A 24,764-nucleotide genomic window follows, 5' to 3' on the forward strand; every position below is an offset into this window, starting at 1 on the left:
CAAACACAAAAGGCTTTTGTTGTTGTTTATTAAACAATTGTCTGCTTTGAATACAGGATAACAGTAGAAGAAACATGTTTAAATAAAAAGTTATAAGATGTCTCATTATATAAACATATTGATTGCTTAGATGACAGAAATAACATAAATTAAGCCATTTGGTTTTTCTCCGGAAGTTACGACTTTGGCAACAAGTTCACCTGCCAGCGTTCGTAAGCGTCTTGGTAGACTTCCGCTGTTACCTCTGTGTCTGTGTTTTCCCATCCTCTCTTTTCCATTACTAATGTTCGCGGTCCTTGAACATAAGTCAGTTCACAGCCGTCAGGTACGAACCTAAAAATAGCATTTTATAACGTTTTAAAGCAATGTCCAAATATAAATCATGAATATTGTTGATATCTTTTGACACAGACATAATGATATAAGCACATTTCTGGACATACAGGTATATGTTTAATACAACAAGTTCAGTGATATAATGACTATCCTGATGCTTGTGTTGATAATGACTTGCTGACGTCATAGGGCATAGACCAAGACAAATACGCACGTGCGACTTGCTGACGTATAGTGCATACGCGAAGACAAACACGCACATGCGTGTAGTATGACCAGTCTATTTACGAAACACAATTTTACTTTTCGAACCATTTTTAGTAGTAGAAAAAAATAGTTCTTGTCAAGTTATTTTATACCTTTGTATACTGGACATTCTTTGGAAAACGAATCAAAGCAGCCGACCATGGCAATTAAAAGAACAAAATCTAACTGAAGCTTTTGGGGTTTTTTGTTTTTTTTCTTCATAAAATGTTATTTTTAAAATTATGAAAATCATGTGCAAGTATTTTAAAATGATAAACGTTATATATGTGTTTAAATATTCTGCATTTAATGCAATACTTATAATGTTTACTTGGTTGCATAAAAAAGAAAAATTAATTTTGAGTACAGATTTGCTTAACAAAAAATAAAACGAGGTTTATAATTTTGATAAAGATGTTAAAATTTTCATCAAAAGGGCCAGTAGAAATGTTTAATCTGATAACCTGAAAACTGCAATTCGACAATTGTGAAGAAGATACGTACAATGTTGTCATTCTAACATGAGATCCACAGCAGTTAGCTTCTTTGGTGCAGCTTTCACTTTGGTTATATGCCGGAAGTCCAGGTTCACATTTTCACAGCCACACCCTCCACAACAACCACACCATTCAATAGTAAACATTCAGTCATTATGAAGTCAGTAGGAACAAGTGTCATGTAAACTCTCAATGCTAAGTAGCAGCAATAAAAAATTCCTACTGATACAGTTTGCTTGTTTTGTTAGATTTTATTTAAAGCACACTTACACGGTAAAGGCCATAGAGTAACTTTACAGCTTTGGTAAAAGGAGACCTCAGATTTCACAATGAACACAAAATTCAGTACGCTGACTGGTCAGCTTCCTGTCATGGAAAAATGCAACGTAACTCACGGGATTTTCATTAAGGTCAATGAAGGACAAGTGATTAAGTGATTGTATCATTCTATTCTATATTTCATTGATACTTAAAATCATTATTATCTGCGGGGCATTTGTTTTCGTTGTTTTCGTGAGAAGGTCAATTCACGACTTTCAAATCCAACATATATCATTTTGCCAATGCAAGCTACGGTATTTTATCCCACCTAGGATACATAAAACTGCTTTAAAATCACACGAAACCTTAAAGCTTTGCTACTTGCGTCATTCAAATTTTCACTGCCTTCTTTAAAATTAACGCAGATCAGTGCTTACTTAAAGGCAAAAATATCTTTTAACCTGGAAGATCAAACTCTACGGAAGGACAGACAAAGCGGCCACTATATGCTAACCCTTCGGGGAGCATAAAAATGAAATTATTAGACATAGGCTTGCTTATCTTCTACATTATTGTTTTCAGTCAGTATTCCAGAACATCTCGTAGATATCAGCATATAATTAACCAGTACTTTACATATGAAATGAATCATAATAAATGTATATAGAGATCCGTAACTTAAGAATTGTAAAGCTTCTTTTATGCGTTTTGCAACAATATGTCGAGTTTACCAGTTTTATCCCAATAAGTCTACCCTGTTACTTATGAATGCAAGTTTTGACGTGATATCAGTTAAAAAGTTCATATAGCCTAGATCAAATATCAATAACTTAATTCGCTTCAATAGATTTAACTCATTAGAACATTGTTTAATGTATATCATTTTGTATGTTTAGACTTAGTTTGTGTGTTAAAATTAAAGATATATAATGCTCAAATTTGACATTTGGAAGAACTGATAATTTTTGATCTGTAAAATAAATATTTTTTGAATATATACAGAGAAAATATGTTAAGTTTTGAATTGTACACAGACACGTAATCTCAGTATGAAAACCTAGTGTCATTAAAAAAACTTGCAGTTTTTATAAAAATAGACCAGTAATACCCAAATATATTTAATATAATTTTATTCACTAAATGAAATTCAGGAAAGATTCACTAGATTTCAATAAATTTATACAATTAAAGTATCTTACTCCAATATGAACATAGTATTTATTTAAATAAAGCCATTTTCTATAGTAAAACATAGTTATCATTTACTTACATTATTTCCTTTATTACATGATGTATTTTAGGGAACGTCAATGCTTTAACAAACACCAGACACATTACAAGCCCGGAAACCGCTGATACTGATACTGATTTAACCGATATACACATGTAGACATCAGAATAATTAAATTTATGTAAAAACAATGCCTGTGCTTATTTTAGTATAACATAATCTATTTATGCAAACCTTAACTTGTATATTTGGTTTCCAAATGTTTTCCTCTTTTTGTTTTAAACAATTTGCATATGATTCACAGACAATGATATTTATATTTGGCTGCGAATTGAAGCGTCTTGATATATAAATGATGAGTGTTTATCACAGATTCAAATAACATACGCAGATAGTTGAGTTCTTCTGAAAGAAAAGTTATATAGAAGGGTATTCAGTAAAAATTCCATTCATGTTAATTGCTTAACACGAAAACATTGTAAATCACTTATTCTTACATCGTTAAGAGAAATCCATTCATGTAAATGACTTATTCTTGCATGTACATTACATGGCTACTGTGGCAAATTTATATAATAATATTCTTTGTCCTAGTTTCTTATTTCTATGTTCCTTTTACTTATATGTTTGTATGGATTTAGATAATCGATAGTGTAAGATATATCATTTTGTCACACAAATCCTGAAATAAAATTTATTTACGTAAAATGTATTATACATATTTTGTAAGTTTAAATTGTTAATGCTGAAGTTTTAATTTTCACGTAATGTCCTTATTTGCTAATTACTTAATGAGATTTTCTCAAAATACATGTACTTTGCAAATTTTATATTTAGTCTCGTTATTCGAATTTCTATATAGCATCAGTTATAAGTTATATAACATCATTTACAAGCTATAATAGGAATCTTGTCTCGTAAACATTTAAAAGTTAGAAATAAGAATTTAGAAGGGTATCCAGCTACATAGAAATTACAACTTTTTGAAAACAGAGAGCGCTTCAATCGTGACTTATGCACAATGGTTTTCCAAGTGCTATAAATAGCAACTCGACTCTTATCTGGAGGACAACTTCGTCAATTTTGTAGCAAATATGTATAAACATATTATTATATTGAAATACTGACTTGATTATATAAACTATGCTTCTGAACAATTGAATTGTGAGATTAGCACCATGTAGCACCTAATGAGTTAGGAACTATTATATATTTTATGTCTGAATCTGGAGTATTTATCACCCTTAAACCAAAGTTGAAGGGCCTGGTCCGACTTAGGATTCAAAAGATGAAACCATAAGCTAGACACCCAATGTATTTTTGAAAAAAGCATAATGTTTTCTATAATAATTCTTTCACTCATGATAAGTTTTATAGTGCTAAAAATAATGACTTCTCTTTCAACCCAAAGGATAATTATCTGATAGTTTTTGTTCATTAAGATATGATTCATTTCCCTCACCCATTAGGATAAATATAACACCTCTGTCAATCATTAGGATAATATATATTATAATTCTCTCACTGTGTTTTATAGTGCTTTGCTTTCACACATTAGGTAAAATTATGACTTCTCTAACAACCTATAGGATAATATATAATAGTTCTCTCGCGCATTAAGTGTTGTATGGTTAATAATTCTTACCCGGAAATCTCTCTTAACCTTAAAGTCCTCACACTGGTTGTGTATTTTATAGTGCTTTACTCTCGCCCAGAGAGAAAAATAATGACTTCTCTCAAAGTCCTCATGCAGTATATTTATCTGAAAACGTTCACATTTATTAAGTGTTACATAATTGCTCTCACCCATTAGGATGAATTAATATCCTTTGGATAATGTTTAATAGTTCTTTCACCCATAATATGTTTTAAAGTGTTATGCTCTCACCTATTAGGAAAAATAATGACCTCTTTCAACCTATAGACTAATATATACGAGTAATAGCTAGTTCTCTCGCGCATTAAGTGTTGTATGGTTAATTATTCTTACCCGTTAGGATAAATTATGACATCTCTCTTATCCCTAAGGATACTTTATGATAGTCCTCTTACTCACTGTGTGTTTTATAGTGCTTTGGTTTATATAAAATTTATTATAGATCGATTTTTGTAGAGAGCTTATAGGCACACTTTCGAATCTGTTCCTGAAACTAACCAGTACTGAGCAATGAGTGTACCAACCAGTACTGAGCAATGAGTGTTTCCTTGAGTTTTGCTCAAGGAAACAACGACTTGTCCCTGACGGGGTTTAAAGCCATGCAGCTAGCGCGATCATTAGATTACTAGTCCGACCATTCTGCCATGCCGCCACACAACATTATGTGTTTTATTATGCTTTGCTCTCGCCCATTAGGAAAAGAATAACTTCTCTCAACCCTTAGTATAATTATCTGAAAATGTTCGCACTCATTAAGTGTAATATGATTCATTGCTTCACCCATTGGGATAAATTATGACATCTATCTTAACCCTTTGGATAGTTCTCTCACCCACAATGTGTTTTACAGTGCTTTGCTCTCACCCATAAGGACAAAAAATGACCTCTTTCAACCTTCTCTCGTTCATTGAGTGTTGTATGATTCATTCCTCTCACCCATTACGATAAATAATGACATCTCTCTCTCTCAATTATTAGGATACTATATAACAATTAATTCTCTCGCTCATTGTGTGTTTTATAGTGCTTTGCTCTCACCCATTATGCAAAATATGCGAATATTCTCTCTTAACCTTTAGGATAATATAAAGTAGTTCTCTCACTTATTATGAGTGTTATAGTAGTAGCGCTAGCAGTCCCACCCATTAGGACCAATAATGGAATCTCCCTCAACCAATTACATAATAACATGAGCTCTTAGCGTTAAAATGATTTTGCACAACCATGCATTTATTTTGACGTGACGTCAATCATAGCGTAAAGACGAAACACTATAGGCGCGTCAATGAAAAATGTTACTTTTTTACTTCAAACAGTCTTTATCTTGGGTATATGATAAAACGAATATTATATCCGTGTAGGTTCACTATTGAATTTCTTGAAATTCTTGAATGAATAAATACTATGCTTGCCAGTGGTTCGCACATTATAATTCTAGTCAACTCGTTCAATATATTTAGTACTGAACTTACACTCACACAATCTCCTCTGTTATTCAAACATCACTTTTCTTCAAATTCGAGCCTTGAGATAACAGCCTACTCCTCAGCAGACTTACAATACAATATTAGGATGGATCGTTAAATTAAAAAGTCTAAACCGCGCCCACTATCAGAGAGGCGGTTCTCTCTCAACTATAAGGAAGTTACGCACATATAAACATTTAAGATTTAGACTGACCCTATGTGGTGTGCTACGCTAACCTTGTTGCAAATTCCGGACGATGCGTACTGTAAGGGGAGCCTCGTGATCTATTTATATCACATTGACGGAAAGTCCCATAGCATGCATAATTCTAATTTTAAAATTTTAAAATGTAATTTATACTCTTAAGTTCGAAATCTTTACTGTGAAATTTTGAAAAATTGACAGAAACATTGAATTATAATCAATGAATTTCATGAAAATGTATCTACGATTTGCAACAGAAATATAAATAAAATTGTGAAAATAACTCAAATTACAAAGTCTTACTTTTTCCATAAAAGGAATAAGAAGTTTTTACACGGACAATTGGAAGTTAAACAATTACTTTTTCAAGTTTAAAAGACATTTTGACAATATTTACGTTTTAATCAACAAGAGTGATTTTATTTGAACAATTTACAAACGTGAACAATTAGTAAAAAAAATTGGCACATAGAATAATTTATGCCGGGAATTCACAGCATGATTTACATATTAAGTGTAAATTTACATACAAACAAATTAGAAAATAGGACACAGAAATTAAAAATAGGGACAAAATAACAATGTATTTTACATGCAAGAAAAAGTAATTTACATGAATGGAATTTTTGCTTAAATACCCTTCCATAAGTTAACATTGTTCATTTAAGGACAACAAGTCAGTGATGGTTGGAGAATTAAACATTTTTTTTTTAAGCAATAAGATTTTTTTAGTTAAAGGTACCGTCCATGAACATGCACAAACAAACTGAGCCTGCAACATTTTCAATTTTGCCGTTTTGGACTTTCTTTAGGGATTCTTATTTTATCGCCGCATCAGCATTGTTTGTGCCGTGTGGAGGCTGTAAAATGTCGCCCCGTACATTCAATCAGAGATGTTATATTTCCGATCCTTAAAGATCGTTCGACAGACCATTATTGTTGTGTTTGTGGTATTTTTTAGTTTCTACTATTTGGCTTTTTCGATGTGGATGGTTCCAATATTCCTACTTGAATAATGTTGAATCACCCTTAAGATATGTTGCTTGCTTTTAACTTTGCAAGGCAAGGCAGAGTAACAGATCTTGTGCACAGCATATCTACCTATTGAGATCTATCTACCAACAAAGTTTCATGTTGATATATCTTATAATTTTAGATTTATGTTCCAGACAAGATTTTTCTAAGAGGGGGGGGGGGACAGAATAATGGTTCTTTCGCACTGCACTTCTACCCAATGAGATCTATCTACCTACAAAGTTTCATGTTGATATCTCTTATAATTTTATGTTCCGGACAAAGTTCAAAGTGTAAAAATGAATAATCGGCAATAACTCCAAAATTAGGTAAGACAGAGTTACTGTTCTTTGCACTGCATATCTACTTATTGAGATCTATTATATTTTTCTAAAATGAACAAAGGGCAATAACTCCGACATTAGGGAAGACATATAAACGGTTCTTGTGCACTGCAGTTCCACCCCTTAAGATTTATTTACCTACAAAGTTCCGTGTTGATATCTCATATTATTTTAGAGTTATCTTCCGAACAAAGTTCGAAGTGTAAAAATGAACAAAGGGCAATAACTGCAAAATTAGATTAGGCAGAGTGACAATTCTTATGCACTGCACATCTACCTATTAAGATCTATCAATCTACAAAGTTTCAAGTTTATATCTCTTATAGTTTTATAGTTAAGTCCCGGATAAAAATTTTATAAAAGGGAAAATAATTCATAAACGGGGCAAAACAGAGTTATGATTCTTTTGCCAAGCACCTCTACCCTATGAGATCCATCTACCTACAAAGTTTCATGTTGATATATACTTTTAGAGTTATGTCCCGGAAAAGGTCAAAGTGTAAAAAAGAATAATTGGCAATAACTCCAAAATAAGGTAGGGCAGAGTTACGGTTCTTATGAATTGCACACTTCTTATTGAAATCTATCTACCTACAAAGTTTCATGTTGATATATTTTATAATTTTAGAGTTATGTCCCAGACATGATTTTTCTAAAAGGGGAGATAATGAAAACACGGGACAAAACAGAGTGATGGTTATTTGACACTGCACTCTGTCTTAATGTCCTCTACTACTGTGTGAAGTTTAAAAAAATTATATCAAAGGATTTTTAAGTTATGCTCCGGACAAGACTACGGACGTACAGATAGACAGACGGACAAGGTGGCGACTGTATGCTTTCCCTGCATAAAACCAATAAATTGAGAGAAAAGATCTAAAGTATAAATACCCATGTACCTTCGGCGTATTATGCCTTCATCAGGGATGTATAACATGTATAATATGCACAAAATAGAGCACAAAGTCTCTATGCGTGTGTACTTAAAGTATGAAAAACTCGAACTGAAACACAGTTAAAATTGCATCAATTATGAAAAGACCGTTATTGAATAGTTATTGTGTTAAACTTTATAATAGAAACTATAGCCTGCAGACAATATGAACGATCTGTACTACTGCTATATTGCTTTCTAGCATTAGTCCATTATCAAAGTAAAAATAAAATAATAAAAGGTAAGAGACATGACATTAAACGTTTGATATATATGTAACAAGTTGATAAAAGTGATTTTTGAGTGGAAAAAAGACTAACTGAAAAAGTCGTCATGTAATGATAGAGCTGTTTACGTGTTTGTGAAGAAAATCTGCTTTTCAGAATACCTGGTTATGTATAGTAAAAAATTCAGTATTCAGTAAGTCAAGTCAATCGATTAAAATGGAAATATATTTAAAAATAATATAAAATGACAAAATTATTTTGAGAATGATCTTGACTGTCAACTATATCTTTTAAACTTGGTATATATTATTACTTTCGTGAAATGACCACTGACTACAGAGTAAATCAGCTTAGATTCTTTTCATGAACTTTCCTTCGTCTAATAGCTTTACCGAAATTTCCGGTTATATTGAAACAGCATGTCAACTATTTACCAATAATCATTGTCATTTAGATGATTTAAAACAGTTAAGTAGATAATGCATATTCAATCATCAGTATAACAAATGTATATGTTCACAATAAAAGCGGATGCCAGTGACTTTAAATGATTCAAATTAAATAGGTATAAAAAAGTATCGACTGCAAATGTACCCGCGTACTGAATATTTCAACGACATCCGATAAAACAATATATAACAAATAAAAAAGCAGCTCAACATTGTGTATTATATGTACAAAATCTATTCCCTTCGTTTCATTTACCCATTTCAAAATGCGCTTCCCTAATACCGTGTCAGTATATGTTATATTTTATTTTCGTGTGGTTTTGTCGGATAGAAGGTTTGTTAACTACACTATGCGTATAACAGGCACCTCTGCCCATCCAGGAAGACGGGCGTGTGCAGAGAAGTATGCCGATAATGAATACTTTGCCGCCAAAATCAATGATGTAACTGGCGTTTGTACTGGTTTAACATGGATCTGGGGGAGTAACCAACAATATGATCCCGGATTTTCCTATCTCATGAAGACAAAAACAATAGAAATCTTTCAACCGGCGGTAAGTTTTTTTTTTTAGCTCTTTTTTAACAAAATTATCTTTATCGTAATTTTTACTGGTTCTTTTATCTCATACCAGATACCAGCTTAGATTATTACAAACAGTGGATATTTTACCTGCTTTCCCATAGAAATCACAAAGGAAAATCTGTTTCAGTGCACGGAATAAATTTCATCGGATGAACAGCAAGTGTATAATATTTTTATCAGTGGGGTAAACTCGCGAAAAAAATATTCACGTGTTGTTTTTTTTTTCATCTGACGTTATAAAAGGGAGAATATTGATAATTTTCAGCTTTTTTTTTCAATTCGTCTCGAGAAGTATTTACCATTTCGAATATATACTTCCATCCCATATATACCGACGGCAACATCACAAGGAAATTAAGAATGCAATGAATACCATTACAAAATAGCAGCTGTAAACGAATATTATAAGTTACTATATAAATTAATCTTTTAATAGTAAGATATACATGCATAATGTTAGTTACAATAACACTGATATATAATGTCATATTTTGTAGAAAGATGTTTCAGATGGCTTTGATTGGTTGATTCCTGGGACATTTGGTGTTGGTGGAAGTTTAGAACTTTACATCACGACGCCAGAAGGTGGCGCTTGGGATGGGTAATATTGAATTTTCTTTAATGCACGTGCTGTACACGGAATGGTACTTATACATCCGTTTCTACACACTAAATTTTGGTTATTACACAGTTTTGATATTCTATTCCATATTCATAGAAAACACGTTGATGGATCATGATATGGGGTGTACCCGGATTCAGTCTGGCGGGAATTTGGGTATTCAAATATTTTGTTGGTTTGGGAAAGCCATTATCGCCGTTTCAAAAACCAAGTCAGTCATTTTGTATATATTAATACAGGTTCGAAATCAACTTACTGGATACTACAGATGTTAATTTCGACGTGTATGGGGGAGCCTCTGAGACCGTTATGTTACATATATTTGTTTTAAGACAAAATAACGAGCTAATATTCAAAACATGGGTATTTGGCTGGACCGACATATTAAGAATGGCAATTCCATTTTCTGAAGGAAGTGTTACAAAGGTCACTATAGTACCGTATGCAGACGTCTTTCAAGTAAGATATTTTTTAATGATGTAATTTATATCAATTTCTTTACTTTATCCATACATATTTTTTTAGTTTGAAGCCATGATATTCTAACTAAGCTAATTAGATTTATTCAATTCCAAAATAGGTAAGCATATATCTAAAAGCATAATTGATGAAATTCGTGGCTACTAGTTAACAAATATAAAAGAATAACCACCACTAAATACTAGTATTACAGCTGTTTTACAAAACTACTATATAAGTCTATATACCAAACTTGGAATGAATGTGTTGTTTTTTCTTTTAGGTATTGATGGACGATGAAAACTTAATTCAGTATCCACATACTGTCGACCCTACCACTGCAAAATTGTTCAACATCGATCCTTTTTCAAACACCGTAATGAAGCTTCACAACATTACATTTATCGGTATATAGAACACAAAAACTCTGAGGCAAAGCTATCTCTATTTCAAATTCTTACATTTAATAACTATCCTTAAAATAAGATACAGACGTTTATATCAAATCGTTGTCAATTTGTTTAAAAAAACCTTTACTTTTGTTATTATGCCCCAACAATGTGGGAGCATATAGCGTTGCACTTGTCCGTCCGTCCGTCTGTCTGTCCGTCCGTTCGTCCGTACGTACGTCCCGAAATCTTGTGAACGCAACTCCTCTTAAACCGGATGGCAGATTTTGCTTAAACTTACAGAGATGAACAACCCTAATCTGTAGATGGTAGTAAAGGAAGGAATTTTTGCTGCGAATAATTTTAACAGAATTATGGCCCTTTGTTGATTTTTTTCACTATATACTATGTAGAAATTTTGTGAACGCAACTCCTCTTAAACCGGATGGCAGATTTTGCTTAAACTTCTAGGAATTAACAACCTTAATGTGTAGATGGTAGTAAAGGAAGGAATTTTTGCAAATTTAACAGAATTATGGCCCTTTGTTGATTTTTAGTATTCAACCTGTGGCACATGTAGTCCAAAAAATATTTGACCTAGAGTCATAATATTGACAGAATAGTGGCGTGTGGGGGCATCCGTGTCCTATGGACACATTTCTAGTTTTTTCATATGTTTGTAAAGAATATAATAAAATGTGTTACTGTCAAGAGAATTAAAAAAGGTCGTACAGCAATTTAAAACAAAAAACTTATATCATGATATCAAAATAGAAAAAATAGTGTAACAACTGTGAAAATTGCTGGGCACAAACTTAATTAAACTAGACTAAACTGTTTGAGCTTTTCAATATATTAAAATAAATATGATTATTCTCGAAAATCGGGTTTAGGGCATGTCATCTGGGTGAGGGAATGATATGAAAATTTGCTCCAGACCTACATTAAACGGTCAAAAAATCTCGGGAAAATCTTTCCCCCATCGTGCCACAATACCTCAATGGAATCCCTTTAAGTTTGTGTGATGTTTTTGTAACATTATATTATTAACTATATATTCAATATTAATTCTTGTTAACATACAGAACCGAAGTGGCGTCGGATATTTATATGAGTGCTCAAATGTATTCATAATTGGCAGAATTGTACAAAGTTCCGTGTTGATATCTCATATTATTTTAGAGTTATCTTCCGGACAAAGTTCGAAGTGTAAAAATGAACAAAGGGCAATAACTGCAAAATTAGACTAGGCAGAGTGACAATTCTTATGCACTGCACATCTACCTATTAAGATCTATCAATCTACAAAGTTTCAAGTTTATATCTCTTATAGTTTTATAGTTATGTCCCGGATAAAAATTTTATAAAAGGGAAAATAATTCATAAACGGGGCAAAACAGAGTTATGATTCTTTTGCCAAGCACCTCTACCCTATGAGATCCATCTACCTACAAAGTTTCATGTTGATATATATTTATAGAGTTATGTCCCGGAAAAGGTCAAAGTGTAAAACAGAATAATTGGCAATAACTCCAAAATAAGGTAGGGCAGAGTTACGGTTCTTATGAATTGCACACTTCTTATTGAAATCTATCTACCTACAAAGTTTCATGTTGATATATTTTATAATTTTAGAGTTATGTCCCAGACATGATTTTTCTAAAAGGGGAGATAATGAAAACACGGGACAATACAGAGTGATGGTTATTTGACACTGCACTCTGTCTTAATGTCCTCTACTACTGTGTGAAGTTTAAACAAATTATATCAAAGGATTTTTAAGTTATGCTCCGGACAAGACTACGGACGTACAGATAGACAGACGGACAAGGTGGCGACTGTATGCTTTCCCTGCATAAAACCAATAAATTGAGAGAAAAGATCTAAAGTATAAATACCCATGTACCTTCGGCGTATTATGCCTTCATCAGGGATGTATAACATGTATAATATGCACAAAATAGAGCACAAAGTCTCTATGCGTGTGTACTTAAAGTATGAAAACTCGAACTGAAACACAGTTAAAATTGCATCAATTATGAAAAGACCGTTATTGAATAGTTATTGTGTTAAATTTTACAATAGAAACTATATCCTGCGGACAATATGAACAATCTGTACTACTTCTATATGGCTTTCTAGCGTTAGTCCATTATCAAAGTAAAAATAAAATAATAAAAGGTAAGAGACATGACATTAAACTTTTTATATATAAGTTGATAAAAGTGGTTTTTGAGTGGAAAAAAGACTAACTGAAAAAGTCGTCAAGGAATGACGTAGATGTTAACGTCTTTGTGAAGAAAATCTGCTTTTCAGTATACATGGTAATGTACCGTAAAAAGTTCAGTATTGAGTAAGTCAAGTCAATCGATTCACTATTTACAATTTGAGGATGATCTTGACTGTTAACTATATCTTTTAAACTTGGTATATATTATTACTTTCGTGAAATGACCACTGACTACAGAGTTAAGGATCTTTTGCTTGTCACTGCATTGTGTACATAAATCAGCTTAGATTCTCTTCATGAATTTTCCTTTGTCTAAAGCTTTACCGAAATTTCCGGTTGTACTGAAACAGCATGTCAAACTATTTACCAATAATCATTGTCATTTAGATGATTTTTAAACAGTTAAGTAGATAATGCATATTTAATCATCGGTATTATATGTTCACAATGAAAGCGGATGCCAGTGACTTTAAATGTTTCAAATTAAATAGATTAAAAAAAGATTATCGACTGCAAATGTACCCGCGTACTGAATATTTCAACGACATCCGATAAAACAATATAAAACAAATAAAAAAGCAGCTCAACATTGTGTATTATATGTACAAAATCTATTCCCTTCGTTTCATTTACCCATTTCAAAATGCGCTTCCCTAATACCGTTTCAGAATATGTTATATTTTACTTTCGTGTGGTTTTGTCGGATAGAAGGTTTGTTAACTACACTATGCGTATAACAGGCACCTCTGCCCATCCAGGAAGACGGGCGTGTGCAGAGAAGTATGCCGATAATGAATACTTTGCCGCCAAAATCAATGATGTAACTGGCGTTTGTACTGGTTTAACATGGATCTGGGGGAGTAACCAACAATATGATCCCGGATTTTCCTATCTCATGAAGACAAAAACAATAGAAATCTTTCAACCGGCGGTAAGTTTTTTTTTTTAGCTCTTTTTTAACAAAATCATCTTTATCGTAATTTTTACTGGTTCTTTTATCTCATACCAGATACCAGCTTAGATTATTACAAACAGTGGATATTTTACCTGCTATCCCATAGAAATCACAAAGGAAAATCTGTTTCAGTGCACGGAATAAATTTCATCGGATGAACAGCAAGTGTATAATATTTTTATCAGTGGGGTAAACTCGCGAAAAAATTATTCACGTGTTGTTGTTTTTTCATCTGACGTTATAAAAGGGAGAATATTGATAATTTTCAGCTTTTTTGTCAATTCGTCTCGAGAAGTATTTACCATTTCGAATATATACTTCCATCCCATATATACCGACGGCAACATTACAAGGAAATTAATAATGCAATGAATACCATTACAAAATAGCAGCTGTAAACGAATATTATAAGTTACTATATAAATTAATCTTTTAATAGTAAGATATACATGCATAATGTTAGTTACAATAACACTGATATATAATGTCATATTTTGTAGAAAGATGTTTCAGATGGCTTTGATTGGTTGATTCCTGGGACATTTGGTGTTGGTGGAAGTTTAGAATTTTACATCACGGCGCCAGAAGGTGGCGCTTGGGATGGGTAATACTGAATTTTCTTTAATGCACGTGCTGTACACGGAATGGTACTTATACATCCGTTTCTACACACTAAATTTTGGTTATTACACAGTTTTGATATTCTATTCCATATTCATAGAAAACACGTGGATGGATCATGATATGGGGTGTACCCGGATTGAGTCTGGCGGGAATTTGGGTATTCAAATATTTTGTTGGTTTGGGAAAGCCATTATCGCCGTTTCAAAAACCAAGTCAGTCATTTTGTATATATTAATACAGGTTCGCTATCAACTTACTGGATACAACAGATGTTAATTTCGACGTGTATGGGGGAGTCTCTGAGACAGTTATGCTACATATATTTGTTTTAAGACAAAATAACGAGCTAATGGTCAAAACATGGGTATTTGGCTGGACCGACATATTAAGAATGGCAATTCCATTTTCTGAAGGTAGCGTTACTAAGTTTACTTTAGTGCCATATGCAGACGTCTTGCAAGTAAGATATGTTTCTAATGGTTTTTCTGTCAATTTCCTTACTTTATCCATGTATTATTTAAGTTTTAAGCCATGATATGCTAACTGAGCACATCAGGTTTATACAATCTTAAAATATGTAAAAGCCGGATATCCCAGAGCGTAAATGGTAAAATTCCTGGCATTTTATTAACTATTACATGTATAAATGAATTACAGTCACTGGAGCTACATGTATTAGATATTTTGCATAACTACTAAACTTATGTACCAAAATTGGAATCAAGAAATTTTTAAACTGCTCTTCTACGTTATTGCTATATTATAGCCTGTTTTTTTTCACTTGAGTCAAGGAATTCAAGGATGATACTACCTGCAACCTTTCCCGTTAGGTCTATCAAAGGCATATGCAATGTCAAGAAATGTATTGTGCAGACTTAGATATCTGCACAAAAAGATTCTGTACATATTAAAAAAACGACCTGAATACCCAAATGAACAATCGGGAAGATTTTTGTACTAGTTGTAATTAGACTGACGTCAAAACGTGTCTCTATTCTTAATTCATAAGTAATTTCCGATTACTTATAAATAATTACAGAAGGAAAACTTTAGTGATATAAAGTATTATATATTCGCGTTTATTGGCGACGCCGGTGAACGGCGTTGTCTCTTATGGAATGCTTTTTATTTTGGCCTATGGAAGGAGCTGTTATTATAAGCAGTTAATGTCATGTTGTGTTAATTAGTTTTATTTTTGATTCGTAAAAATCAAGTAATTAATATGTTGTTATATTTGTATTTAATAACTTTATGTAAAAAGCATGTGCATTGTGATATTATTTTCACGAAATTGCAGGCTTAGTTTAACAGCTTGTCCCATAGCTTTATTGGCGATATTAAAACCCGGATTTCGAATATCGTTGTGGTCTACATTGATGCCGTATTCTTTTTCATTCATGTATATTTTTTCAACAAGAAGAACGTTTACCTGCAAATGAGTATTAAGATTGGTAATGGAGCTGTTTTAAACAATTATCCTATTGATTTTATCCATATTACGTTTATCTATTGCACAGAATTATTGTTTTTACAAAGTGTACCAGTATCCGGATGTTGAAAGCTATCCGATTTTCTGCAATTACTGCTGTCACATGGACATCTAACTTTTTATGAATACTTTACCATTACTTTGCATGGCTTAATAAAACTGAGCCTGCAACATTTCATAATTTTGCTGTTCATGGTGTTCTTTTGGGTTTCAGGTTTTTCTCTATTTTAAGGGGAAGTAACTCATGTTTACTAAATTATTTGTTCTTTTCTGTCTATCTTAGGTATTACTTACTTATTTTTGTTGTATAAAATTTACCAGTTGTAAGGTCATCAAAGGCACAGAGGCCCTGAGGAGTGAATATTAATAGATTTTTTTTTACTGGCTTTATATACCGTATAGACTGGATTTTTGTAGTTTGTTTAGTTAGTACATACCAACGGTATTCTGCTACAGGAATCTTCTAATCACTATGTGAAGCTAATTATTATTTTCTATGTGTTTGTATATAAATTGTTTATAAAATAACCTTTGGTTAAAATGAAAGTTGGAAAATTAAAGCTATGCATATAGGTGCTCATGTCCATATATTGAAACAGAGAAAGGATAACATCCCGAAGTTATCAATTTTTAACACTTTATGTACAATGTATATGCAGTTAGTTATATAGTGAAGTATAATAGAACAGTATTTGTTACTGCAAGAGATATGCATTTAATGTTTAGACACTCACACAACTCAATCTTTATTATATGATATAGACTACTTGAGATTTTTTTTACTTTTATACTATACATTATAGTTTTCTTTCTACAAGATTATGAATTTCCATTCAAGTACTAATGCTAATAGGATGTTATATTTATTTTTAATGGAAACCGGGAATTATTAATGTTATGTGCATATATGTATATCTTAGTATATGGATATAATGTGACTTACAATATTTCTATATTTAAAGACTTACAGTTATGATTGATGAGACTTGCATTTAAATTTATATAAAATGATTATAAAGGTTTTGATTGGTATACAGGTTATATGTGTTTATACCCAGTGTAAGCTGGCTAATAATAGTATCTATAATAGAGTTTATACATTATAGTTTTCTTTCTACTAGGTTTTGAATTCCATTCATTAGTACCAATGTTAATTTTAATGTTAGGATTTCATATTTATTTAATAGAAACTGGGAATTGTTAATGTTATGTGCATACATGTATATCTTAGTAAATGGATATGATGAGACTTTTAATATTTCTGTATTTAAAGGGTTACAGTTATGACATTATAATTAAAGTGACTGAGGACTTTCATTTAAAGTTATAAATGATAATACATGTATTGATTAGTGTTATGATATCAAGATCAGATAACTCTTTACATGTTTAGTTGTACAGTTAATGGGACTACTTCCCTTTACTTGATATTCATTAATGCTATGTTATATATATGATGATGCCTCTCTGATACCTGAATCATTCTCACTTGAGCTCTGGTCTTAACATGTATTAAATGGTTATAATAAATAGTAGAATAGTTTGAATCTTGTTATCATCCATACAACATAACAATTAGTATACAGGTTAAAGGTTAATAACAGTGATAGCTGGCTATTAATAATATCTATAATACAGTTAAAGGAATCTTAGCCTGCATGTTGTGGTTTATCTTCTGAACTTGTGAGATTTGGCAGGTTACATAATGACCTATCCAGAATTGAGGTTAATTTAGTGCCATTACTAGTGATGGCAGGGTCTATGGTGCAATTCAACCGGACAGTTGCATGGCAATATAGATATATATTTCACACTCTCTGTGCTAGAAGGTCAGTACTGGTCTTTTAAGGGTAGAAAATGTCCTTAAATTTGGATCAAGCAATATAATTTATAAAGTCTCAAAAAATCATATTCTGAATTGTAATTCTATTTTTTTATCTAACATGTGCATAGTTAGAAAAGGACAGCTTCTGTCTTATCTATTTGTAATGGAAGGACCCAGGTATCCAGAGTCAACCCAACTACAGACTTTTCATAGAGTAGATCGTTACTTGCACTTAAATTAATTTGTGCACTAAATTTTATAGTGGGTGATTTGTGCCACATGAAAACCAACAAAGTACAAAAAGTAACCAGGCGCCAGATGAAAACATGAAAATACAATCTACCACAAAATGATTCGTTTGTTGTATTTTCATCTTTTCGCCCGGTGCCCCCTGATGCAAAATACAAATCAGCCTCCATAAAATTTCTTATCAAAGAAAAAGGTAAGCTTTTTATCTACAAAAAATAGATATTGTACATGTATTAGTACAGTTATGTTCACTTTCAAATTGACCTGTTATAAATAATGGCACAACCAATAAATGTATAAGCCGTTTTTTAGTAAAAATAATTATACAATATATAAATTGTTATTTTGATTAAGGCTATGAGTATGTAAGTTTTTTTCTTATTTGTTTAATTAAGAATTAATCTACCTGTTAATTAAAAAATCTAAAAGTATCTGTCATGGTTAAAAACTGCTCATAATTTAGGGTAGAAAATGTGTAAGCGGCCAGAAAGCTCAATCGTACGGAATGCCGTTAGGGCCATTGCCTATGAATGCGTTGATCTGAAACGCGATAGTCGATAGTACGATGGTGAAAACGCGAAATCACGAAACTACGATGTTGAAAACGCGAAAGCACGATGATGAAAACGCGAAAGTACGATGATGAAAACGCGACAGTACGATACTACGATGATGAAAACGCGATAAACTATCGTGTTTTCAACATCGTACTGTCGCGTTTTCACCATCGTAGTTTCGTGATTTCGCGTTTTCATTATCGTACTGTCGTGTTTTCATCATCGTACTATCGTTTTCACCATCGTACTATCGCGTTTTCATCATCGTACTGTCGTGTTTTCATCATCGTACTATCGCGTTTTCACCATCGTACTGTCGCGTTTTCATCATCGTACTATCGCGTTTTCATCATCGTACTATCGCGTTTTCACCATCGCAGTTTCGTGATTTCGTGTTTTCACCATCGCACTATCGACTATCGCGTTTCAGATTAACATCTGGAATGCCGTTAGGGCCATCGCCTATGAATGGTTTGATCTGAAACGCGATACTCGACAGTACGATGATGAAAACGCGAAATCACGAAACTACGATGGTGAAAACGCGACAGTACGGTGGTGAAAACACGATAGTTTATCGCGTTTTCATCATCGTAGTATCGTACTGTCGTGTTTTCATCATCATACTATCGCGTTTTCATCATCGTGCTTTCGCGTTTTCACCATCGTCGTTTCGTGATTTCGCGTTTTCACCATCGTACTATCGACTATCGCGTTTTAGATCAACACATTCATAGGCGATGGCCCTTACGGAATTCCGTACAATCGCTACAGCCGCAGTACATTATTCTGTGGGTCACAGATTCGAGTTCAGGTCAAGCTGAAAGTTTTTCTCATCCTGTGACTGCAAATAACTTTGTGACTGCAAATAAGTTTAATTCACTTTACTCTGTAAACATCAGAAATTCAAGGACACAAATCAATATAATGGGGAAATATGCTGTGGTTTAGAACTGTCCATTATGAAAGAGGAAATGTGTAGCCGGCCGGATAACTCAGTTGATCTTCTGACAGTCATGGGTTCGAGTCATGGTCAAGCAGTTTCAGTCAGGGTTTAGAAGTGGTTTTTCAACTGACATATGTTTGATTCTTTTAACAGATTGTATTTAATTTGAAATGGACAATTGCAGTATTGTATGCATGATACTTTTAGATCTACAAAAGGCATTTGATACAGTTGATCACACTATACTGCACATGAAGAAGTTCTTCTTTTTCTTCTTCTTCTTCTTCTTCTTCTTCTTCTTCATGAAACTTCTAGCATCTGCGATAGGTAATGACATTCTTACATGGTTCAAGTCTTATTTCTGATGAACAGTAGCTGGTGGATATGGCTGGTACTCATTCTACTACTGCTCGAGTACCTATGTTGTTCCCCTGAGGTTCATTCTAGGTCCTCTTTTATGTGTAATATATGTCAATGACATGTCGGCAACCCTAAGAGCAATAAGCTTTTATCATATGCTGATGACTCGGGTATCCTTGTACTTGGTAAAATAAATCTGAAGAAATTCTCTCTAAATGGCATGACTCTTATTAGTGATTTGTTTATTGTCTAAAAATTGTCTTTGCATCTTAGCAAGGAAAGGCGGCGTTCAAAGTATTAAGGTGCAAAACTTGATCAATTTTTTTTGGCGTCGCCTTTGATGCTTTGCATCAATGCTTTTCTTGTGACATTTTTGATAATGACATAGTCTGACGGTGTATAAAGGCTTAACAATTACTTTGATGTGTCACGTAATGTTTTTGGCTATTGAATATCCTCCAGTGTGCAACAATGCAAAGTTACGGTTGTCTACATCGCCGTTTATGTCAGTTTTAATTGAACATATGTTTTCTTTTCAACCTACTTGGACCTATATTCCCTTAATTAAATAAATGAGTCCGCAGCGAAAAGTTTATTTACTTGCTACTTACTACATAACAACAAATGTAGTTTACATATGTAAGAAGACCTCATTTTCCGAACATTTCAATATTTTCTTGTAACCAAAGTCATGGGTTCAAAGAGCAAAGAGCATTGTACATGTTTACTTTGCTAAAAAGGATGTATTTCTTAGACATCATTTGTAATCGTATTTTCTTTCATTTCACAATTTACATGGTAAAAACCCAATGGTTAATACCGCAATTTCGTTAGGCTGAAAATTAGGCTTTTAGGAAAATTGGCAGCTTTAAAAAGTTGCCCCGTACTTCACTTCAGTGTTGTTCTATTTTTCTGGTCCTTCGGGATCATTGATGCCAGCACTATTAAGTGTTGAGAATTGAGTACCGCTCAAGTCGGTGCTAGGGGCGTGAGGGATGTTGCACTTATTCATTGTCCCCCATGTACAGACTCAATCAGACCGAGTCTTCAATTCTTATGTAATTTTGTTGTGATTTATGCTTCTGAGGGATCACTTTGTTTCCAGATTTTTAAACTTCACAACAGCAGGTGTTAAGTGCCGTGTGGCAGTTGTAAGTTGGGAGTTCCGAGGGATCACTTTGTTTCCAAATTTTAATATGACCAAAACAGAATAGGCTTATGACCAAAAACAGAATAGGCTTATGACCAAAACAGAATAGGCTTATGACCAAAACAGAAAAGGCTTATGACGAAAACAGAATAGGCTTATGACCAAAACAGAATAGGCTTATGACAAGACAGAATCAAAGTGATTAAAACGTAGCGGTAATTATAATTAATTGATGGAAGTATACAATTATGCAATAGTTATCGTTTATGTTGTTTCTTTTTCAGGTATTGATTGACGATGAACACTTAGTCCAGTACCTACACACTGTCGATCCTAACACTTCAAAATTGATTAACATCAATCCTTTTTCAAACACCATAATTAAGCTTCACAATATAACCTTAATATGGTATATAGACCACGATCGACTTATTAAAATTTATCAAAGCTATCCTTTACAAATTCCTACATATAACAAATTTAGATGATTTTACATATTGCAGCAATTTAAAACCATGAATTTAAAATAGTATTAGTGTAAAAACTGATAATAAAATGCTGAACACTGCTTAATTGTATACTCTCGTTTGAGTTTTTCAAGAAATGAAAAAAGACAAACTATTTCTTGCTTCATATTTCTTTTAATTTTTGAAACCCAGGGCATAAGTTTTTTAGTTTATTTTAATAGTTTACAGTGTTGATTATCAATATGAGCAAACATGTTTTGATAGATACCTTTTTATTTCATAGAAATACAAGCACAAAATGCTTTTGAGGTTGTTTATTAAATAATCGTCTTTTCTGAATACAGGATAACAGTAGAAGAAACATGTTTAAATAAAAAGTTATAAGATGTCTCATTATATAAACATAATTGATTTGCTTAGATGACAGAAAATAACATAAAGTTAAGCCATTTGGTTTATTATCCGGAAGTTACGACTTTTTTGGCAACAAGTTCACCTGCCACGTTCGTAAGCGTTTTGGTAGACTTTCCGCTGTTTTACCTCTGTTGGTGTTTTCCCATCCCTCTTTTTCCATCACTTAATTTTTCGAGCGTCCTTGAACATATGTAGTTCACAGCCGTCAGTGTATACGAACCTTAAAAAATAGCAATTTTTTAATTTTTAAACAATTGTCCAAATACTAAAACAATTGTTTGATATCTTTTGGGACCACAGAATAATGATATAATGCCATTTCTGGACATTACGGTAATAGTTAAAACAACAATTTCAATGATTTAGTGTCCAGCTTTTTTCATCCAATGAAAACGCTGTATTTCTTCAAAATTCTGTCCGCGTTAATTTTTCATAGAAGAAAAATGTCGAACTTTATTAAAATCCGTTCTTTAGTCTCCCTTCTTTTTTTCAAGTACCGCGTTTGACGAATTAAAGGGGCCCAAATAAAGCTTGACCCAAAATTTCAAAAAGTTTCCAAATTTCCCTTTGAAGAACCAGAGGAAATCATAACATATACAAAATTTGGATTCCTGGATGCTTTGGTTGGACGTCATAAGAGCATAGTTCAAGATAAACACGCACGCCGACTTGCTGACGTCATAGTTCATACGCCAAGACAAACACGCACATGCGTGTAGTATGGCCAGTCTCTTTACGAAACACACTCTTACGTTTCAAAGCATTCTAAATAACAGTAGAAATAGTTCGTGCTAAGCTATTTTGTACTTTTGCATACTAGGCATTAGTTTGGAAAACGAATCGAAGTAGCCGGCCATGGAAATTAAAAGAACAAAAATCTAACTGAAGTTTTTGTTTGTGCGTGTGTGTGTGTGTGTGTGTGTGTGTGCGCGCGCGCGCCCGCGTGCGTGCGTGCGCGTTTGTGTGTTTCTTTTATGGGGGTGTTATGGTTGTTGTTGTTTTTTTTCATAAAATGTTATTTTCAAATAATGAAAATCATATACAAGCACTTTAAAGGATAAACGGTATACATGTGTTTAAATAGTCTACCTTTTATAGTCTACAATACGTTATGTTTACCTGGTTGCATTAAAAAAAGGAATTTTGAGTACAGATTTGCTTAACAAAAAATAAAATGAGGCTTAAAATTTTGATAAAGATGTTAAAATTTTTCATCAAAATAGTAGAAATTGTATCTGATAATATGAAAATTGCATTTTGACAATTTTGAAGAGAATACGTACAATGTTCTCATTCTAACTTTAGATCCACAACAGTTAGCTTCCTTGGTGCAGCTTTCACTTTGGTTATATGCCGGAAGTCCAGGTTCACATTGTGAACACGTCTTTTCACAGCCACACCCTCCACAACAACCACACCCTTCAATAGTAAAACATCCAGCCATTATATTGCCAGTATAAAAAAGTTTTATGTAAACTCTCAATGCTTACTAGCAGCAATCACAATTTCCCACTGATACAGTTTGTTTGTTTTGTTAGATTTTATTTAAAGCACACCGACACTGTTAAGACCATATTGTTACTTTACAGCTTTGGTAAAAGAAAACCTCAGATTTCACACTGAACTAAAATTCAGTAAGTTTACTGACCAGCTTTCTGTCACGGAAAAATGTAACGTGACTCACGAGATTCGAACTAAAGTCATTGAGGGTCAAGTGATTTGAATTGAGCAACCTTTACAATTCTGATATGTAGGTCCATTCCATCCCTGGTCTGAAAATCGGTTCAACCAGACCTAACATTACACTGATGGTCACTTGTAATTTCATAAGTACTGTAAAATCATTTTTATTTGTGGGGGCACTAATGTTCGTCGTTTTTGGAAGGTCAAATCTTTTAACTTTAAACCCAAACCCAAATTTCTTTTATGTTGCCAGAAATTTGTTTTTGGAAAAAAAAAGGCCCAATCCCAAATTTTAAAAAGTTTTAAATTTTTTTTTATGAAAATCATTTGGCTTCAGAAAATCAAAAATGCAAGTACGATCTTACCCCCGTTTAGGATCTTAAAACTTTTTTTAAAATCACATAAAACCCTTTTAAAAGCTTTCCCTACTTGTTTTGTTTCAAATTTGCTTTGGATTATTTTTTTATTTATGCAGAACATGCTTTTAAAGACAACAATTTTTCTTTACCGGGAAAAATCAAACTCTACAAAACCCAGCCCTCTACAACAAAATCGCCCCTTGGTTTTTTTTTGGGGGGGTTCCAGTTGATAAAAGGTGAAAATGTTGTCGTCTCCCCAAACCCTGTTGATGTGCTGGAGCAAAGGGTTTTGGTCGAGGTTCCCTCACACAAAACCCATACTCACACACATACTGAAACAAAAAAAATTACCACAAATTTTATCAAAACTAATTGTTACAACAACAAGAATGAAAGTTATAGACATAGGCCTTGCTTATCTTCCACAGAATTGTTTTCAGTCACTGTTCCAGAACATTTTCTTAGATGTCAGCATATTAATTAACCAGTACTTAATATATGAAATGAATATTAACAAATTAATATCTGAAACTTAT

General features: G+C 32.9%; 1 long non-coding RNA gene across 1 annotated transcript; it reads right to left on the minus strand.

Annotated features, from left to right (window-relative positions):
* Positions 1-162: 162 nt before the first annotated feature.
* Positions 163-23,612, minus strand: LOC132719705 (uncharacterized). The gene is made up of 2 exons (XR_009624267.1): positions 23,470-23,612; positions 163-333 (listed from the first exon to the last, which is right to left on the minus strand). It is a non-coding gene; the product is annotated as an uncharacterized LOC132719705 (long non-coding RNA).
* Between the last annotated feature and the right edge of the window lie 1,152 nt (positions 23,613-24,764).

This window comes from Ruditapes philippinarum, unplaced genomic scaffold (genome assembly GCF_026571515.1).
Source record: "Ruditapes philippinarum isolate M1 unplaced genomic scaffold, ASM2657151v2 ctg821_1_1_1_1, whole genome shotgun sequence".
NCBI lineage: Eukaryota > Metazoa > Mollusca > Bivalvia > Venerida > Veneridae > Ruditapes > Ruditapes philippinarum.